Source organism: Battus philenor, unplaced genomic scaffold, assembly GCF_028537555.1.
Source record: "Battus philenor isolate CCGP_79_NKW_IND1 unplaced genomic scaffold, ilBatPhil1.0.hap1 SCAF_7, whole genome shotgun sequence".
In the NCBI taxonomy this organism is placed as follows: domain Eukaryota; kingdom Metazoa; phylum Arthropoda; class Insecta; order Lepidoptera; family Papilionidae; genus Battus; species Battus philenor.
The window spans coordinates 13,861,086-13,882,420 of NW_027181737.1; the positions used below are offsets into that span (position 1 = coordinate 13,861,086).

A 21,335-nucleotide genomic window follows, 5' to 3' on the forward strand; every position below is an offset into this window, starting at 1 on the left:
CAACAGCTACAGAAGACAAATTAAAAGTTTCAATTTAAAAACGGTACGCTTAAGAGTCAAGACTACGAATTGGACATATTGATAATATTACATGTAAGATTTATAACTATATATGTAGTTGTTTTACTAGAAATGACTTATCGGAGTAAAACAAGGTCTATCGGGTTTCATTGGCAAGTTCACAACAGTTTAATGAGCCATAGATAGAGCAACGCTCGGAATTTATTTTCGAAATCTAATCAGGATGAGTAGTTACATGAATTAATGAAAGTAATCGACTTAGGCTGTTGAATTGGCAATTGCCTATAACGCAAAGAAGAGGTGGTGGCAAGGGACTTGAGATTTTCTAGTGACCACAAACAGGTTAGTACACCTATGAAGTGGATAGCTTTCGCCTATGTAATGTAAATCCATGGGAGAAGCCTTTCTAGTAGAAGTTCTAGTGGAATAAATTTTTTTCTATAGATAGAAAATAATATATCATTGACAATATTTTTGATAATCTAAATAAATATATCAATCGATCATTAAATATAATATTTAACTATAAACATAAGAGATATTTACTAATGTAGCGACTATCTATGGAACCATAATGATTAGAAACTTAATATTTGGTAAGAATTTTTATTTCGCTAAGTCTAGGACAGTTACGAATGAAGGATCTTACGAAATTTACTTCGCAGGAGAAGTTGACTAGTGTTAATTAAGTTTCCAAACGGGGAGGTGGAGACTGGTAGCACAGTAATTTAGTACAATTTATACCAAGAAGTAAAAGAAAGACACGAGTAAACAGTAACTGTAGCTGTGATATAATGTATTGTGATTTTAAAAAATAAAAAGCGATGATATACCTTGGTAATGATGATGAGGTATGAATGGAGTTGTATGTAAAGAATGTTTGGATTTATGTAGCAAATAATATGAAGAAAAGAAGACGAAATTGTAAGAATGCAAAGAGAAAATAAAATAAAAATTTTTTACTGCAAATTTTTTAAAATTTCAGTAAACCATAGCTTTATTCCTATTCAGTAAGGGTGATCAAGAGGTCCCCAAAATGTGGACCATTAAAATAACCTTAAGGTCTTCTCTTCCTTTCATCCCTTCATAATATATTTAATTCTCGGAGCAAAAAAGGTTTAAATCCTTGCTATACTTATAACATTGAATTGTTTTCTAACTCTTATGAAAGATGTATCGTTGCGGCAATCTGAGTTTACATGAGGAATATTTAACAATTTTGGATTTATTACAAAATGTGCATGTGTGTGTATTCCTAATTCAAACAAATGATAGACGTGCAATACGCCTCCACTTCTGAAAAGTTAGTTAATGATGTTTCTATAAGTGTTACAATAACATTGATAATTAAAATAATTTAAATGTTTTATTTAGCAAAATAATGTTTAAATGAATTATAGATTTAAAGTGAATATTAGCCAGGCAAGTCAGCTGTAAAGCGACTCTGAGCCGGACGATGGTTCAATGTGGTCTCAAACCACCGTGATGACACCACACAATACTTTCTTTCATAGAAACGTAAATTTTAATGTTACTTTTTTAAGTGTAAACCTTTAATATTTATTACGTAATTTTTATGTATTATTATTAGAAATTGAGATATTTTATCGGATGAAAACTAATTCATTCTTTGCTTTGCAAACTATTGAAGTTATACGCAGCTGATTATTAAGAAATTTACAGAATTTCAAACAAAGAATTTCGTTTTAAAGTTTGTCAAAAACTGATGTCTACATCGCTGCGTTTCTAGTAATTTCTTATACAAATTTACCAGAAACGCAGCGTTGTACATAAAACATGTAAATAAAAGTTGTACATAGCGTAGCAGTTAAAAACAAAAAGTTTTCAGCAGTTTTGAATAAATCTCACAGTGTTTTTCACAAGATATAGATCCAATTGTGGCACCTATTTATGCTAGGAACGCAAGTCGAATACGTTTGATATAACTGTAATAATACAATAGCAAAAAGTTAACGAAATTATATTTCTATTATTGTAGTATCTATACAAACAAATGTTACACAAGAATCAACAGCGTGTTTTATAACAACTCACTTCCACATGGCAACCGTCAGAGGTTGCCGCGGTAGAATTCCGCTATTCGCGAGATTATTTTAAAAATGCCCTGTTTACATTGAAATTCGCCAATTCCAACATACTCCGGCGCCGTATGAACCGTAAATAAAGCTAAATATTTAAAATAGCTGTCCAAGCTATTTAAATAAACGCTTTTAGCGTAAACAGGTGGAGCTTTAAATAAAAAACACAAGTGTGTTATTTAGCTGATTATTTTCATAATATCTTTAGAGTTCGTAATTTACATATTTATTTTCAAGGTTAGACTTGGTAGCTTAATGTGGAATTCCCATGTACTTCGGCAATATTTTACGAAGGAGCTCGAAAATTTTGAAGAAGATTCACTATAAGTAATAGAGCAAGAAACACGATCACCTACTAGTCTGATTTAGTTATAAAAGCATGCAACACCACTGTGTACGGATTTCTAAAACTATCATGAAAGTGGTAGCGGGGACTGACATGTTTGACCATGACCCTCGGACATGAGCAAACGACTTATATAAAGAAGAATGATAGATGACCTCGATAAATATATTTATCTTTTTATCACTGCAATTTGTTCAAAAAAAGAATTGTATATCCAATCGTAAGATATATCTTGTGAAAGTCGGTCCAACAATAGATAAAACATGTATTTGAAAGGATATAATAAAATATGTTATACAAACAGAAATTCCACTGAAGATAACTGTCATTGTCCAGCTGATTTGCAACTCGAGGTGGCAGCGGGCAAGTAATATCGCGTGCAGATCTTATTGCTGCTAGAGCCTTAAGGTTCTACATAGCGCACCATTGGTTAGGGTTCTAGATAACGCATCATGAATTGGCAAACGCGGCCTAGGAAATACGAGCTGGTTAAGTTCGTCTGGAGACACTGTCTGGCTGGATTCAGGCCATTCCTTTTTGAGGCCAATGTAAAGCACTAGATATCTTACGGTTGAAATTATGAAGACTTATTTTATAATACTAAAAATAAAACTTACTTTCTACTTTAATAAATAATTTATATATTTTTTTAAAATAGTAACCTTGACAATATATACATCGTTGTATCGTGAAAAATCATTCTCAAAGAATAAAATATATGGTATATAAATAAATGGGATCGTTATGACAAGGGGCCAATTCGACAGAAATTAATATCAAATTGAGCTTAGAATAAGATCCCTAAACATAAAACAAAACTTTGAAGGTTGCAAACTCGCTTTCATCTGATGTTATTTACATAATATTAATAAATTCCTTATTAAGCAGCGTTGCTAGTTACAAGCCTGAAGTCATCGCCTCTGATGTCTTAAAAAAAATGATACGTCGAAACGACTGAAGTGAAAAGCGATTATCTTGTGCTATCCGCGCTGTGATCGGATCTCGGCGGCCAGTCTTGCTCCGGCGTTCGTAGAGAGAGTACACGCGTTCCCTGCACTGCTGCAGTCGCGCCGACATCGAGAATATCAATTAAAATCGCGAATAAAACACACGAAATTATTTTTATCCCCGTGCTATAGCTGTGGTGAGCGTGTGTGTGAATACCAACCGCAGCCCCGGTCACCGAGATATCAAGGTAAATATGCCGGTACAAATCCAACCTTTATCAAACACGTTATCGGGATTAAAATGTTTGTTGAAGTTTTTACTGCAATAATTTCACAACTCTGAATTTACATGCGCATAAAACTTAAATAGCGACAGAAATGAAAATTAACTCATTAATTATATAGATAAAATAGAATGTATGAATAAATTACAACGTACTTTTATTAAAATTTTCATATTTATATGGAACTAAAATATATAAATAATTCTCGATAAAAATAGGTTCATATTTTACTACTTAAATTATAGTAAATATATATTAAAACGTTATAAATATTTATTCAATTTTTATCTTTATCTGTAATATCGCAAAAACGATGTTAATTTCCACCTTTTTTTCAAATTCTGTGCTAATTCAAGAGAAAAAAAATTAAACGATTCTTAATAACAGGTCGATTTAAAAAAAAATGCAATCCTCAATATATTTATGAACTAAATAATATATTGCATAGTTAATAATTGTGTATTTAATCGTCAATAATATACTTCTTTTAAATTATTCCGGATTCGAATAGAGTATAATTGAAAATATTACATTTGTAAGAGTTAGATAAATTTAAGATAGAATTTTTTGAATATTAAACATTTATGTTCTCATAAACAATTTTCAACTGTATAAAACATTAAAATTACCCTAAATTATATTTTAAATATAACCTCAAAGTATATCAAGATGCTGGAAATAAATTCCGTGTTAGATAACTGTGTAAACTTTTGTTACGGATTATTTCTCTACTGTCCAAATTGCTGTTGTAAATATTTTGTGCCCCTGACACAGTGTCGTCAGTTCGATTCCGACCAGGGTCAGCGATGCGTACCTTTATGTTAGGGCGTGAGCTTACGAAACCGCATTTTATAACTAATGACGTCATTTCAGAGGCTTATATTTCATGTTTGATACCCTGTATAAAATAAATTGAACCTAGCTATTCCTACAGCCTGATTCGTTATAGATGTAAAAGTTTTGTCAGCCCAAAGCTTTAAAGCTTTAACATTTATTTACAATTACGTATAAAATCATCACTCTGAAATATGTAATATTATTTTATTTTTTACATTCCCAAGTCTGTATAGTCAAATAGTAACCAATAATTAATTTTATTATGTAACTATTCGAATTTTAAAACTCTTTTTTTCACTATATTATCATTATGATATTACTTCTGAAACCTTTTATTTTAGACCGCTTGAGATATACATTCACCTCTTTAAATCTATTACAATCATCCTGTATATCGATTTACCCTAATAATTATACGTATTTCTATTGACATACTGCTAAAACTACATGGTCACTTGTGTGCGTTTTTCTATTTCTTATTTAATCTCTAGTTCTAGAACTATATAGAAGAATCAAATAGAGCTCCCCTATAGTCGTCTCTTTTAAAATTCAATCCAATTTTTTTAAGACATTTTTCACAATTTTCCATTATCCTCTAGCTTAAAGCGTTGTATTCCAAAAAATTAATTATTTTATTTGACTTTTTATTGCGCCATGAGAGAAGAAAGTGAATCATATATAATATCCAGAAGAAGAAGTATAAACTACCGTTTTATTGCAAACAGCGATTTATTACAAACAACCATTAGATTTTTTTATTCGCGAAGCACTCTGTTTCCGCGAACTCATTTCGACGAAGCTGCAACAGCTCGCAAGGCTAACGTGGACATCAACAAAAAGAGAGAGAGAGAGAGACAGAGAATCATTAGCTTGACTTATTTATTTATCAAAGTAAATAGAGCGGACGGTCATCAAATGATTGCAAGGACTTGAAATCCGAGGTACCTAAATATCATAAAACATATACATATATAATAGGATATTTATCACCAGTTTTTGTCTAATAAATTTTAAAATTTAATGATTATTTAGACCATTATTTTCAACCTTTTATATACCATTCCCCATCTTAGTCTTTCTAAACTTCTTACGCCCCCCTTTGTAACATATATTTTAAATTAAAGCGAAAGGGTTAAATTCATGTTGATTTGCCCCTCTCAACAATCAACTTGCTCCCCTGTGGGGCGTGAGTCATACTTTGGGAAACACTGATTTAGAGGTATAACAATTTTTCTCTCAATATTTTACTAATTATACACGGTATTATTACGTTGGGAATCAAACTCGTAACCAACTATAACGCTAAAAGAAACGTAAAAACCAATTTTTACGTCAATATCAATTACAACAAGTATTTATTAATCAAGTCCGTCTTCTAGTTGCCTGAAAGATATTTTGATAAAACAACGCATTCAGCCTATTTTCTTTGATTTTTATGATTTTCTATATGTAAAGAATATATAAATAAATAAATATCTATGTATAGAGATTTCAGTTTCGTGCAGTACGCTAAATCAAACTGTTCGTGTGATCAAAGGGCCAGTCTATGAAATACATGTTAAGTGGTACCTTTATTAGCATTTTACCAATGTTAGTCTACATATTAAACCAATTCTGTGATCAAACGACAGGCCGGATTTCACAGCAAATAGATTCCAAACATATCCAGTAGAAAGAAATTCTTAATTGTTCTATCCAAACATAGTTCTACATTTCAATCAATCGGATGTTTATTTAAACTATATTTACTCGTAAACACCTGAAGGTAGATTTTAAAACAATCACATACATCGGCGGTTACATACAGCTTCCTTGTTGTGACAAATAAATTCCTTTGCATTAACACCGATGTAAGTATTCGTTATTTATACTACGGGTAAACATTTTTATATAATAATATTTATAATTAGTATAAGGAAATTAATACTAATAATAAACAATTATTGAGTTGTCCGTGTTATATATGCTATATCTTTGAATATGAAACGCGTTTAAATTACGATTCACCTATATATCTTTTAAAAAACTTGACTTATGCTTTCGTTTCTTTTCTTAACTTCTTTTATTATTTTTATTCTTCTGTTCTCTTTTACTGCCTCTTTAGAACGTTGTTTGTCAATTCTCTCAACTTTTATCTTTAAAGAGTTAGAGTAGTTTTGAGTTCAGAATTTTTTGGTAGTAGACAACTTAACAAATCCGCCGGATATATGCCAGCACAGTTGATACTATAATTAAAAAAATACTTCCAAGAATTTTCTAAAATTTAACATGAATAATAGGTAACAAAGAACACTAGTAAATACTATGCGATCAAGTGAAAGAGGATAGTCATCTGTTTGGTACTAGAAGTCAAAAGTATGTCCATTCAAATTCGTCATACTTTAAATAATTCAAATAGTATTACTTAAGTGTAATCTCCCCTAAGCCTAGTGAGGGATAAAAACCACAACCTTCCAACAATAAAAGTTGGTTGGAGGAGGCCTTTGCCAACTGGCACAAGGACTTACAAAACACCAAAAATGTGAAAAAAGCGGAATTTGGTTAACATATATAAGTGCAGTATTAAGTAAACACTTTTAAAGTACTTTTTAATTTCGAATAAAAGGCTTTATTATTATACTTAAGTGTAACGTTTTTTGGCATTCAACTATCTCGCAATTCTAAAATATTTATCAATACAATTTGATGTAGGCGTTAACAAGAATATATTAAAATTAAATTTTTTCCATAATTCTGCACTCTTATATGCAATATCTATATCAAGTAATCGTAATTTACATATAAAAAATATTTTTTTAATTACAATGAACAAATATTAGCAACGTAACATACTTTTATGTTTTTGTTTCGTGCGCAAACGAACTTTTTTAATTTCCCATATTGTACATAGTCGTAATTATTGTAATCAGGCGTCTAATTTAATTTAAAAAACATTTTAAGTAAAAGAAATGTATATCTAGAACAATAATAAATAGATCATTATTGCATAAGAAGAATTACGTTGAACGTACAAAAGATTAAAGATAGAAGACATATTCTTATTATGAAAAAAATTATATAAGCTATTATAAAGTTGCATAGGAAGGACAATTTAAAAAATGTAATTATTAATTAAAACTGACAATGAAAAAGTTAGATGTCTATGACAAGTTTAAAAATACTACAAACATGTTTTAAATACAATATAGTTGAGTTACTATTAATACATTAGAGAAATTCCGAACAGAAAACGAAATTTCCACGTTGCATTGCAAATTATTTAATGCTCAATAAACAGAAGCGTTCGAACAATTTAATAAAGATAAATGTATTCATGTAACGCGTGAAACAATAGCGTGAATGTGTATTGCAGTAATCGAAGAATGTAAAGATGACCTCACGGCGTTTTGCGGTAACCGACCACTTGTCAAGTGCTAACGTTTCTCCAAAGTCAATGTGTTTCTTTTGTATTATTCATTTTCATTATATTAAGACATGTAAATATTACACAATGAAAACAGTTTAACTTTTTTCCTGTTTACAAGTCTGTTTTTACTGAATTAAAAACTATTATTTCTGATATAATATTCTTGGTAAAATTTTTACTAATTAAAGTTAACTTGCATCTAACTGTACTTAGTAATACAAAAAAATACTACTTACATCGAAATAGATGTATATATAAAAATATTTTAAATATACATAAGGTAAATTCAAAAATCGTAAATAAACTTTATGAGAGTTCGTGTAACGATTATAATTTGATTAGATTTGAATGCATACACCCACCAAAAACATTGAGTGCCTAATATGGCATATAAAATATTACTAGAGTCCAAGTTAGTTTCAAAAATATAAATTAATCATAATATTACAATAAATTCCATGTTAACCTTCGTTTGTTAATGAAGATCATATAAGGTCATGTCAATGACGTAAAATCACCCAAATCAATGTGAAAGTATTCCTTCTAAATGCATGTTAAAGTTTAATAAAAAAGTAGTAATAGTGCCAAATAGTATAATAACAAAAAATGTTAATAAATAAAATAAATATTAAGAATTTGGGATAAAATATAATCTATGATAATTAGTGTAAAAAAACTGTGACCGAGGAATGTAGTTGCAGGAAGGAGACGCAAGAAAGAAGATCTGCAAGCAAAGAATGACAGTTCATGTGAAGCGTAAAAGGAACGAATAGAAGAGAATGTGAAGGACGAAAGTTTGAAAAACTCATTTTACTCGAATTTAAAACGTCCCTGCTTCACACAAGACAGAGGGAACAAGAGACCTTCAAAAACAAGGGTCATTTGAAATATGTTATCAATTAACAATTATTAAGAAATTGTGAAGAATCAAACAGCTGTGTTTTTGATAGAAAGAACAAATCATAACTTGCACCAGATGGTCCGACGACGTGGTCGAAGTCGTTGGAAGGTGCTGAATGTAGACAGCGGCAGACTGGTCACTGTGGTAATCTTCGAAGGAGACTCATGCTGCAGTACTGAGCATCTATTGGCTGATATGAAAAATAAAAAAGCTAAATGATAAGCAAACATTGCCAATTTTCTTGAATGAGCAGAACAGATGCTTATTGTGGTGCGAAAGGAAAATGCCCAGAATCTAATAAACTAACAAGTCCATCTTTCAATAACTTCGGATATAGAAATTTTTTCGTATTGTCATATTTGTGTGACTTATTGAGCTTAGGTTAAAAGCAGGAAAATTATAAGCAAGAATCGATTCGTTTTTAGGATCACATGAAAGTGGTTTAAGGTTGAAAAAGAGATGTTACAAGGATCTCAATAACTAAACATAACATCATCATATAAAACTGAGGTCACAACCCTCAACATTGAAGATTTCATTCACTTTAATTTACTAGTCGATGTTGAACAAAAGCAATAAATTTTCAAGAAAAAAAAATTGTACAAAAAAACTATCAATGCTAATGACATCTCTATCGTAATTTTGTCCCGCTGAATTTGCATGCGTTATTTGTTATGCACCTCACTTGTCATTCGAGGATAAAAAATGCACGGAGCGGTTCACGGCGGGCATACATTATCATATGATTACATGTAACAGCATACTATTTTTATATCAATAGTGATCCATTTCCTTATTTCATTTATTTTATTTCTATTTACACGTATGTAAAACCTACTCATCGTAATATATTTACCAATGCTATAATCACGAGACTGTGTGTGAGACCTTTTTAAATAAAAAATTCCGAGTTTATTGACTTGAAGTAATTTTTCGAGGCTAAGTTATATTTAGATATGCTTTGACAATAAAATGCGTTTTTATCAATTTATACTAATATAAAATTAAGAGATAAGCAATATGTTTGTATAACACTGTATAATTATACATGAGTTTATCGGGCGGTAGTAAGTTATCGCCAGAGAACGTTGGCCAGGAAGATGATAGCCAAGAGTGATTGAAGAAGGTATATTCACTCATGTAAATAGTATTTACAACTTACATGACACTAACGCAACGGTAGCAACTACATTACTGATGGCATCCGAATTCAAATCGACATTCAAATTCAGAACGCGCAAGAATGATTTATCATATAAATATTATGTTCATAGTGGCCAGTAATACAGAGCGTAAAACTACATTCCTATTGTAATGGTTCACATTATTCCACAAGATCCAGAATTGCAAATTGAAAAGACTCAATACGTCTCATTAACAAAGTAATGTTGTAAACTAGTTAAACAAGATGTTTTTCAAACATGTCTAAGTAATACTGGTTTCCTTATGAAATAGAAGTGTAATTTTTTAATAATGATAGATCTACCAAAACCAATAACGGCTTTTGGCCAATCTTGTCTAGGAAATTTAGATGTTCTCTAAACTTCTCTAAACTGTAGCAGCTGTTAATTGAACAATAGTGTCTTAGTATTGCATATAAATCTAATTTAGTAATGAAAATTATTGTCATTGTTAGTTCTTTAAGATTACCATGATCAAATTTAGAGAAAAATATTTACCATCTTCAGTTCATATAACTTCATTTATTTAATTCTGCAATCATTGACATTAACATTGATGAAAACATTAACGCTTTAAACTGATTCAGCCATTTTTTTCATTTCGGGGAAGAAATCTTCTGAGTATTCAAGATATATTATTTGAATGAAGAACAACGCTGCCACTAAAACTCCCTCCAACTCCAGTTCATTGGTAACTTTATTTATTTTTTAAATGAATCAGACGTTACCTCGCGGAAGTCCATCCTAAGTAAGAAAAGGACCAATATTTAGCCACTTCCGCATATGCAGTGATAGTCGTGCACTAATCGGTGTAACATAACTCCTCAAGATGCCCCGTGGAGGGATGAAACACGTGTTGAGTGATTTGGCGGTGGCGGTTGTGTGATTCGCATTGTTTGCCGCATACGCATTTATCAGCGGGCTGGCGGGCGGTGCATTTTATTGCACGACTACCACTGCATGTGCGGAAGTGGCTAAATATTGGTCCTTTTCTTACTTTATTTATTTTCACATTCGCCTGCGTTGTGCTATTTTAGATGATCTGTCCCTGAGTAAGTATTATTCATACTATCCCAGACGTCTGTTACATTATCAAGGTTGTCCAAAACCACATTAGTCCATCATCCACTTCAAAGTTGATGAGGCTACTAGGACATAAAGTCCTCCACCATAAGCAATCGTGACTCCGAATCTTCTGTCGCATCGGAAAAAAATGTTCTTTAGATTTGTTATTTCTTAAACACTGTAGTCTAACTAAATCAAATGATGTAATTGTTTTAATGATGAAGACTATACTGACAATTAATTATCATGAAGCTTTGGCACAAATTTCTATTTTCTACACCTTATTAATGGGTACTTTAATAATTCCAATGCTATATTTCTTCAAAAGTACCCAGTTAATTTAGACTAAAATGGAACAAGCGCTTCAGTTGAATTATGAAACAAAAAAATCATTTCAGAGCTTAATTAGAACAAAAGTAAGACAATTAATAACGTGATGAATGGAGCAGCGCGAATAATTAAAATGTAAAAGCTTAAAGCTTTCTCAGCTGGCGCCCGCGGCTCGATCTAGGTTTATGTCGTTAATATTTGAAAGCTTCACCGAGCCCGTCTCTCATCTTCGCTTAGTGCTTAGAAAGCAACGAACACTTTCACACAATGTAATCCCGTATGACAGAAAACCTTAATGTTCTTAACAAAATACGTATTGGTGTCTCAAGAAACAGTTGAAGTCTATACCCAAATTATGATGACTTACAATTTACAATTATCACAAGGCTGTTCGACTCTTGTATCTTATATTCCACTATTTTTAGTACAAGATTTTGTTAGATCTTTAACCTTGTGTGAAATTAGCAAGATTTGATTTGTTTGAGGTATCATGGATTAGTCCGAGGCTTTATGGACAAGCTAGTACTTTGATAGAACTGATGTGAAATCTATTATATCTCCATAGCACAGCTGTGAATGCGAGATAAAGTTACGTAAACTTCTACCATGCGGGCAGCAAAACATATCTTCGGTGAGGTCTAAGTCGTAGAGTGAGCCTCAGAAAGCTGATATGATGATGATGAAGAAGAAACATCAAGGTAAGGAATAAATAAACAGGTAGGGAGGGAAATATTTAATGGAATCAGGCGTTACCTTGCGGAAGTCCATCCTAAGTAAGAAAAGGACCAATATTTAGCCACTTCCGCACATGCAGTGGTAGTCGATAAGTGCCAAACACAGAATAAACTCTGTGTTTGGCACTAATCGACTACCGGTGTAACATAACTCCTGAAGATGCCCCGTGGAGGGGTGAAACACGTGTTGAGTGGTTTAACGGTGATTGTTGTGTAATTCGCATTGTTTGCCGCATACGCATTTATCGGCAGGCTGGCGGGCGGTGCACTTTGTTGCACGACTACCACTGCATGTGCGGAAGTGGCTAAATATTGGTCCTTTTCTTACTTAGGTAGATAAATTACACAGAATACTACATTAATGACGATGTGATTAGGATCGTTTTGTTAGGTTCTCAATATCAGGGTACAAGTCTCGTATCTCAGAGTACGTATTTATGATTTACAATTGTGATAATTTAATAGTTCTGCCCGCACGGTTGTAAGTGTGAAACGAAGCTCGCAGTGCTATAGTGTTACAGTGTTACTGTTCAGAGTCCATTGATACCACACTTTTTATTAAGGTAGTGTTTTTCGTTAATGTGACCCTTTAGCGAGTCTGTGATACTATCAAATAGAACCAAATCTATTGGAGCCGATTAAGAAGAGACGTGATTGGCTCTGATATCTCCGCAATCTTTAAACTGGCATTCATCATCAGAATACGCGATTTTCGGATAACCTACCCTCGAGTAGAATTAAAGATACGGGAAAGGAATGACCAGGAGGAAGTTCCTCACCCTCTTCATTCTGATGTTCCTCATCTCGCTCAGTCACATATTGTAAGGTTTTGTTTAAAACTGATTTTGCGCAAATGATACATGTTAATGTTTAATCTTAAAACATATTAATTATTAAAATTTAAAATAATTAAGTTTTTGTTATTCCGTATACTTATGAGAAAATTAACATCTATAATGTTTTTTACTCATTTATTTATAAATATTAAATATATGCATACCTAAATGCATTGTTACAAAATATTATAATTTAACATACACATGAAATCTTTCAAAATGTACAACAGCTACCTTAGAATATACAATAGAGTAACAAATTAACAAAATAGTTTTAAAAATAAATATAGTTAGTGATCATAGAAGTCAGTATATCATAAATTTCATGGAAGATGCTGCCTATGTATAGAAGTGTACATCTGAAAAAGTAATGTTGATGATGGTGGTCATAAAAAGGTTAATCACGATGCATAATAACAGTTTTCCACGTCATCAGTGGATTTTCAATTATTTTTCCTACTAGATCATTCTGATCATTCTGATCATTCTGATTATTTACAACTATTAAAATAACATAAAGTTAGATAAATAAAAACATGAGACGACTACGAGATAAATGAATAAATATTTTATAAATTCAATTACATCGTACATAATACAGGATGGCAACATTTTAACCACAATGCGCAAGTGTTTGTAAGTTACACATTTTATAACCTGCCAGGAAAGTTGAAAAAAAAAAAAGAAGACCAACTCTAGTCTATGCTTATTAGTACCGGTTGTGGTAGCCGTGGTCACGGAATGCTCTTATCTATTAATACAAGTGAATGCCGATATTGAATTTCCTACAATTACAGACAGTCTCTGAGATTGCATCGCAACCTGCAGTTTTTATGCTGCTCTTAAAAATGCATATGTTAAGTATTATGATATCAGAATACACCGGCATTGTGTCTATGAATACACAGAAAATATATTCAGATGATCAGAGAGACTATAAGTAAAGAAAGAGTTATGCTCGCGATATATCCACGATATCGAATCAGGAATACGGAAATCCGGAGACGAACGAAGCTATCCGACATAGCTCATAAGATCTGCAAGTATATGTGGCAGATGGCAGGCAACATGGCGCAGAATAGGTGACATCTGAGACCTTAAGGTTTCGGAGCCATGGACAGGCAAGCGCAACTTACCAGGTTCGCCGACCTGATGAAAGAGGACAGGTATCGCAGACCCTGGATGAAGACCAAATCTAACCGATCTTATTGGAAATCTTTGACGGAAGTCTATGTCCAGCTGCGGACTTCTTGGAGGTAAAAAGATGACCCTGAAAGCCTGCTATCTTGTTTTGTAATATTTAAATATTTAAAAAGAAAAATTCTATTGCGTATTCTCTGTTCGAAACTCTTTATTAAAGTAAAAATCTCTTTATATAAATATATACCAATTTATATTTTTAAGCTTTAGCTCAATGAACCGTATTCATTTGATATTAGCCGGATAGATATTGTTACAATTCTTGCGTTGATATAAGGTTTCAAAATTAATTACATCAAAATCTTCGCTCCAGACATGTTCCGTAGTAATGAGTTCGAAATTGTCGATTGCTGAAAATACGTACGTTAGTTATGTTATTCATTAAGGCAAAGTAGTGTTACATCTTATATTTTGTAAATATTAAAGTTTATGTTTTGCCTTCTGCTTACAGATTTTAATATCTAAGAACTTAGAAAAACGATTTTAATCTCTAAGAACTTAGAAAAACTTGGGCGATATTTAGTTCTCATAGTAGTTATATAGTAGACTTTGTCCGCGTCGAATTTAACCACCAAAAATATTTAGTTTATTTATAAATGATATTGGATTTCATAATTTACATAAATTATTAAGTCACCATCAACTCGACACGTCATCGTTAGTTCGCTGTTTTCTTTTCAATTTAAAGCAGCCTGAACTGTCACGGCAAAATTATGACATAATCAAATGCGTAGTTTACCAAATCTAAATTATCAAATAAAATCATAAAGACAAACATTCATTTACATATCATAACACACACACTCACACAGATACATATGTGTGTGCGTATATATATATACATATATATATATATATATATATATATGTGTATGTATATGGTACACGGTGCTAAAAGCCACAAAAAAATTATCATCGTTATTTTATTCGTAAAACGTCCACTGTTTGGGAACGTCTTTCGACCATCTTAACAAGATCTTTTTTTTTTTTAAATGTCCGACAAAAATTGTAAAGACATTTTTTTTTCTAAATCTTATAAAAATGAACATTGTCAAGGTGTCGTTCAAACAAACAAGACACCGATAATTTAAAAAAAATACATTATAGCTATAATAGTTAAAAATAATTATAATTTTTAGTTGACTTTAACTTATTTTTAAATATTTTACAAATTAAGTTAGTAAACGATTTAGAGAATTAAACATCTAACATGCAAAAATGTGAGTTAAAAAAAGTTATGGACGCTAATGTCTGTTTAACATAGATCCTAATAAAACAATTAACTTGGACATGAAAAACTGTTCTGTGCAATTAAGTAAAACAAACAAATAATTTGAAGAAATACTTTTGACTTGTTTCTCATTTATATATAAATCGTATAATAGCTATACACGTGCAGAAAGGTTAATATACTGCGGTGATTTTAATTAGATTTATTCAAACACTGCCAACTTCTCAGAATCCTGAGATTAAGAATACTCGAAAATAATAAACGATGTTACCCGAGAACCGACGGTAAGAACCTTGGGCGGAGTTTGCTTTAAGTTCGATGTTTATTTTGATTTATTCAATTAAGTAAAGTTTACATATACGATTTGATATGTATAGTAACGTCTATTGTATTATATGAAAACTAAAAATAAATGTAAATAAAAAGTATAATGTTTATCCGGTTGGCGGAACTATAAACCAATTTATAAAATAAAATACCCTGGACAACATTTATACTTTTATTAAAGTGTTCTACGACGAATTTTTGGTCAAATCTACGGTGCAATGTTTGCTAAGCATTTTCTTCTTTGAAAAGTAGTTGTATATTTGACGAAATTATTATTAAATAAATTTGCTTATAATTTATAATTCTTATGAAATATAACTAAGTTAATTTTTCAATAAATAAACGATATTTATTTATAGTACTAGCCGTGCCGGCGACTTCACCCGCGTGGAATTTAACAGAAAAATTATTTAGTTTTTATTTTTAGTTTCAGAATTTTTCTGAAATAAAACGTGCCAAAGTTAGTCCTTATTACATTACCTACCTACCAGTTTAAGTAACGTAAAAATCAGTCCAACAATTTAAAGATTAGCTGGATTAAATAGATAGACGGACAAAAAATTAAAAAAAAATATTTTGGTTTATGTACCGTATATAATATATAATATACGATACAATCTCCTTTAACTTATCATGATGGGAAAGGTCGCTGGTAAAAGGAAGGTTAGTAGAAGAAAGAAGTCGTGGCTTCGTAACTTTAGAGAGTGGACCGGAATCGCCAGCGCTGCTGAGCTATTACACAGAACCAAAAATAAGGAAGAGAGCAGGAAGCTGATAGCCAACCTCCACTAGTTGGAGAGGCACTTCAAGAAGAAGAAGACCGTATATAAAAGGTGGTGCACAAGTAATGTTTTAATGTAAACAGAGAATTATTTGTCAACAAGCAATGGAATATATCTATATATATATCATAAATGTCAAAGAACAGTGACATTTGTTATTCGTGAAAATTAAGGCACATTTACATTATGACATTACTTTTGCACCACATTTTATGTCTATATGCATGTAGTATTTTAATATTACAAACAGAAACTCCTATTTTATTTATTTGTATAGGTCTTGTTAATCTTCTCGGAAGACGCTAGATGCAAGCCGCTTTCCACCGGTCCTATAGAAAATCGAGAGGAGAAGCAGTGTGGTAGTCCTATGGCTGATATGAATTTGATATTGTATATGCCTACGCATATATTTATTTAGGTAGCGTTTATACAGAAAAAAATATATATTTGTTTCATTAATATTCGATTCATGGCTGACATTTTTGTTTTTACATTTTAGATATACTTCTTTTTATGTTCAATGCTAATTTAATGTAGGGCGTCAAATATGCATTTCTCTGTAAATATATGTTAATAATATGTTCATATAAATATTTTTTTCATATATTGAATTATTAATTATTTGCTTAAAGATAACAATTATATAATACACTTTAGAATAGATAGCCATTAATAAATTTTTGTTGTTCGTTTTATTGTCTGTTAATATAATAAAATTTAAATAATTACAAAAACCAATATCAATATCTAGTACCTTGTCGAGTTATTTTTTTTATACAAATTTGTTTTTTTTTTCGAAATATAACACTGCATAGTCAATATACATTGAGCTTGGTTATGGTTGAATGCACAGATTATTTGGTATCAATGACATGAATTGATGTTACATTCATTCCAATAAATCAATGTTTTCAGAAATAAAAAATAATGAAGTACAAATATAGTTACAAAAAGTTTTCAAAATACGTATTCAAATTTACTTAATATGATATTGTATATTTACTGTTAAAGAGATCACTTTATACAGGGTGATTGGAAATAGCTATAAAAGCTTTAAAACTACTTGTTGGCATAGGAGCATACTTTTACTTATTTTTCTTTTCCTCATTCTTATTATAGTCTTTACACGAATCACCCAGTATATAATAGCCGTATATTAAAAAGAATACTAAAAAAACCTAAACATCACAAAAGGTTATTTTGACTCAGCGTACCACTGTTTCCGGTTCAACGGAAGCAAACTAGACCGTGGATTAGACAGTAAGTAAACACAATTCAAAGTGTGTGTTAATTATGGATATTCCATGTGAGTTCAAGATTATCCCGTTTGTTTTATGACAGCCACTAGACGCCTTTTATCCTGTGTTTTGTAATCTGTTATACGATAGAAATGTTGCTCAGATGTTCCATTCCTTAAATTGTTTCATATCAAGTAACGAAACAGAAATGTTTTCTCTTTTGACATCATTTGCTTTGCCGCAGTTCTCTGCAGATTCCTATTTCAATTTAGCAAATTCAAAAATTCAAGAGACTGCGCTTGGTGCAGTGCCAACATCCTGGCATATGATACATGCTACAGACTATTTATTCTTGATACTTGATGTATGTAACTTGAGAGAAAATTTACAAACTCCTGGAAACATAATTCAGATTCACTCTGTGTTGAACTGAATACGTTTATAGTTCAGGGATTATTATTAGAATTGTGGTGGATGAAATATTGAAATCAGACGAACTTGAAAAATGCATGTTTGTATATTGTGTTTCCAAAAGAAAAAAAAATTTATGAGATATAATTAATACGACAAAAGTGAAAAAGGGTTGTCAACGTGATAGTGTTGCTACTGTTATACTTTTATCAATACATAAATATGGGTGCGTTCTCAATTATCTAAAAACTATGATGAAGTATTCCTGTGATAACAGCACATGCACGAAAACAATTATAAATGTTTTAACATTGACATACCTGGATTACAGATTAAAAAACACACTACGTTGCAAGACATCGTCAACTAAAATCATTGCTCGTCACAGATAATTTTCAGGTATATTAAAATGAATTATCACTGTTGTACTCGTATGTCCTAACTGAATATTTAAATAAAATAAATAAATTATCGCTGCTTTTTTAGTAAGAATTAATAAAATAAATAAAATTTTAGACCGTTCAATACTGGCCAATGCAGTTTTTAAATGGATAAAGTAAATTTACAGCGCGTGAACTGTTAAAACGAACTGCCAGATACACAGATTTCAACAGTTATTTTTTTTAATAATGAGTGTTTTTTTTAATTCGTTGTAATAATTTAAGTTGACAAACGAAGTCTTTTTTGTTGACCTCTTTAAATACAGTTATAATTGAGAATGACACATTGCAAGCGATTCATACATACTTTAATATCGTTGCTAAAAATATGTATTTTGGATTGAGACGGGAACTCCTTCGCAATGAACGGGTGAAATAAAACTGGTACAAGGTTACTTTGTTTAATAATAGCCATGAGTATAGCCGTACGAATAAAACGAATTGTCCGTGAATAAGTTCATAGAACTGAGGGAATAATGTGGGAATAATTAATTCAAACATATTTGACCTCCTTTTACAATGCTAGGAAAATCGATCTATGCATACGTAAAAATTAAATATCTCTAACTGTTTTTATTTTATTACTAAATGTCACGACAAACGTTTTTTCTTAGCAATGAATAATCAATACGAATTTTGATAATAAAAAAGTAATTTCATAAGGTTTTTATTAAAGGGGTATAACATAATCGCCAAGCTTGGCAGGCTGGTCTGCGATTGCGGTATTGTGTTATGGTATGCAGAGGACGCTGCTGACCATCTTCTGGAAACTTCTTTGTGAGCAGGGACAATCCAATGTAATTAATGGACAAAATATTAATTACACAAGATTATATCTCGGGTATTGAGCTACCAGTGTTACATTGTTAAAATTGTTTTATATTTTTCCCATCGTTTTTTTCACTTAGAAACTTCTTCGCAGTATTAGGAATCATATAAAATTGGTTATGGCGCGAACAAGTGAAATAAAAATTATTTTAAATTTAACAGTAAAAGTTACACGAGTAAAAGTTTAAAAATGAAATACATGGTTAAATAAAGGATGAATTGTAAAAGGAAACAAATGTAACATCTGTACTGGATTATGACTAATAACATAAAAAAAGAAAAGAGTAACGTAGAAGAAATTTATTTTAAATAATCATATAGAAAAATTAAGTGATCACAAGTAATCTATTCCATGTTGAAAAATCCATAGTAAACCTCGAACGACGATTACCAGGTCTCGGGTTCGTTTTCGCCATTTCTTCTCCCAGCGCTGACACTTTCCGAAGTGGACAAGCTCAAACTAAGCCCTCCTTGTGAGACTAGCTAGCATTAAAAGCATTCTAGGAGATCGCCGGCCTCCCCATCTGGTGAAATAGTAATATGTGGCGGCCCGAACCGTGGCTGGAAAAGAAAATTGGAAAGGAGATCCAAGAATATGCGCCTTTTGCGCCCTGCTGTTGAAACTGCAAATTCCATTTGATAAGCAATGAAAGACGGGACACAAAAAAATTACAGTCGCAAACATCTAATTTTGTGTAATTTTGCTTCTTTTCATAGTGAACTACTGGAAAAAGAGAAATAATAAATGTCTTGATTCCAAGGATAGCGATTTTGAACCCTTTGATCAATCGAAATTTGATTATACGTGTAAATTACTCTTACCCTCAAATACACCTACCATTTTGCCCTGATTTTCTTTTATCAAGGACAGATGTATTTTAGGTGGTATACGTTGTCTAATGTAATCAAAGGTAATTGAAATAGGTAAAGCAATTTTCGAACTATGATGTCAAATGTCAGGGGTGGCCAAGCTCATCGATAGTTCTAGCCATTACACGCATTTAAAATACGCAAAATAATTTTTTCTACAAAAATTGTTTATTGAAATTATATGACAAAGTACAAAATATGTGTATTGAAGTTAGATATAATGGCACATGTATATAACAGCACTCCTAATAATATTTACGATGTCAATTCACTAGTTATGAGCAGTGTTTGAATTTCGGTAATTTTATAGTGGAATAATAATTATTATTATTCACAACAGTTATTTCTTTCAATTTCCCAGATGCTGGCATAGGTTACATAAATTAAAATATTGAAATAATTCGTCAATCAATTAAAGCCAAAAATAATCGTTCAAAGTGCCGCATGTGGCTCGCGAGCCGTAGTTTCGTCACCCCTGGTATATGTTAATATGAATATGCGTTTTAAAACTTAAAACTAAGTTAAAATGTAAATTTCAATTACTTAGTAACTGATACATTACTTTTAAATTATTTTTATTTACTTTTAATTTTACATTACCTTTCAACTAGGATCACTGGCGAATATCGTAGAGATATATATACACTATTAAAACGTAATGTTTAAATAATAATTTCTTTATTAAAAAATTATGCACCTGTGTGTTTTTTGTACACTTGTGTTAGAAAAATCATATTAATGTAATGGGCTTGAAAATCAGTTTTAAAATTTTGTCGAGTAAAATCTCATTTGGCTGCAAAAGTTTTGCTCTTTTTTAAATTTTCCGTATTTCCGGTTCTTTGTTTAAAATTGCTAATTTGCTTTGTAAAAAGTGAAAAGTTGTATTTAGGTTTTCTCGAGAAAAAAAAGTAAAAAGAACAACATACACATTGCATGTATATGTAGTTCAGGGTTACATTTTTCCTAATAGAGTTGACTCATCCTTGACATTCCAGAGTACATACATACATACATCAGATGT

At 31.2% G+C, this 21,335-nt stretch overlaps 1 protein-coding gene across 1 annotated transcript in view; it reads left to right on the forward strand.

The window, feature by feature from the left end:
* Positions 1-3,494: 3,494 nt before the first annotated feature.
* The window catches only part of LOC137931093 (uncharacterized), a 227,098-nt gene continuing 209,257 nt past the window's right edge, over positions 3,495-21,335 (forward strand). The window contains exon 1 of the mRNA XM_068774492.1: positions 3,495-3,661. The gene's annotated coding sequence lies outside the window, so the exon portion shown is untranslated. The remainder of the gene's footprint in view (positions 3,662-21,335) is intronic.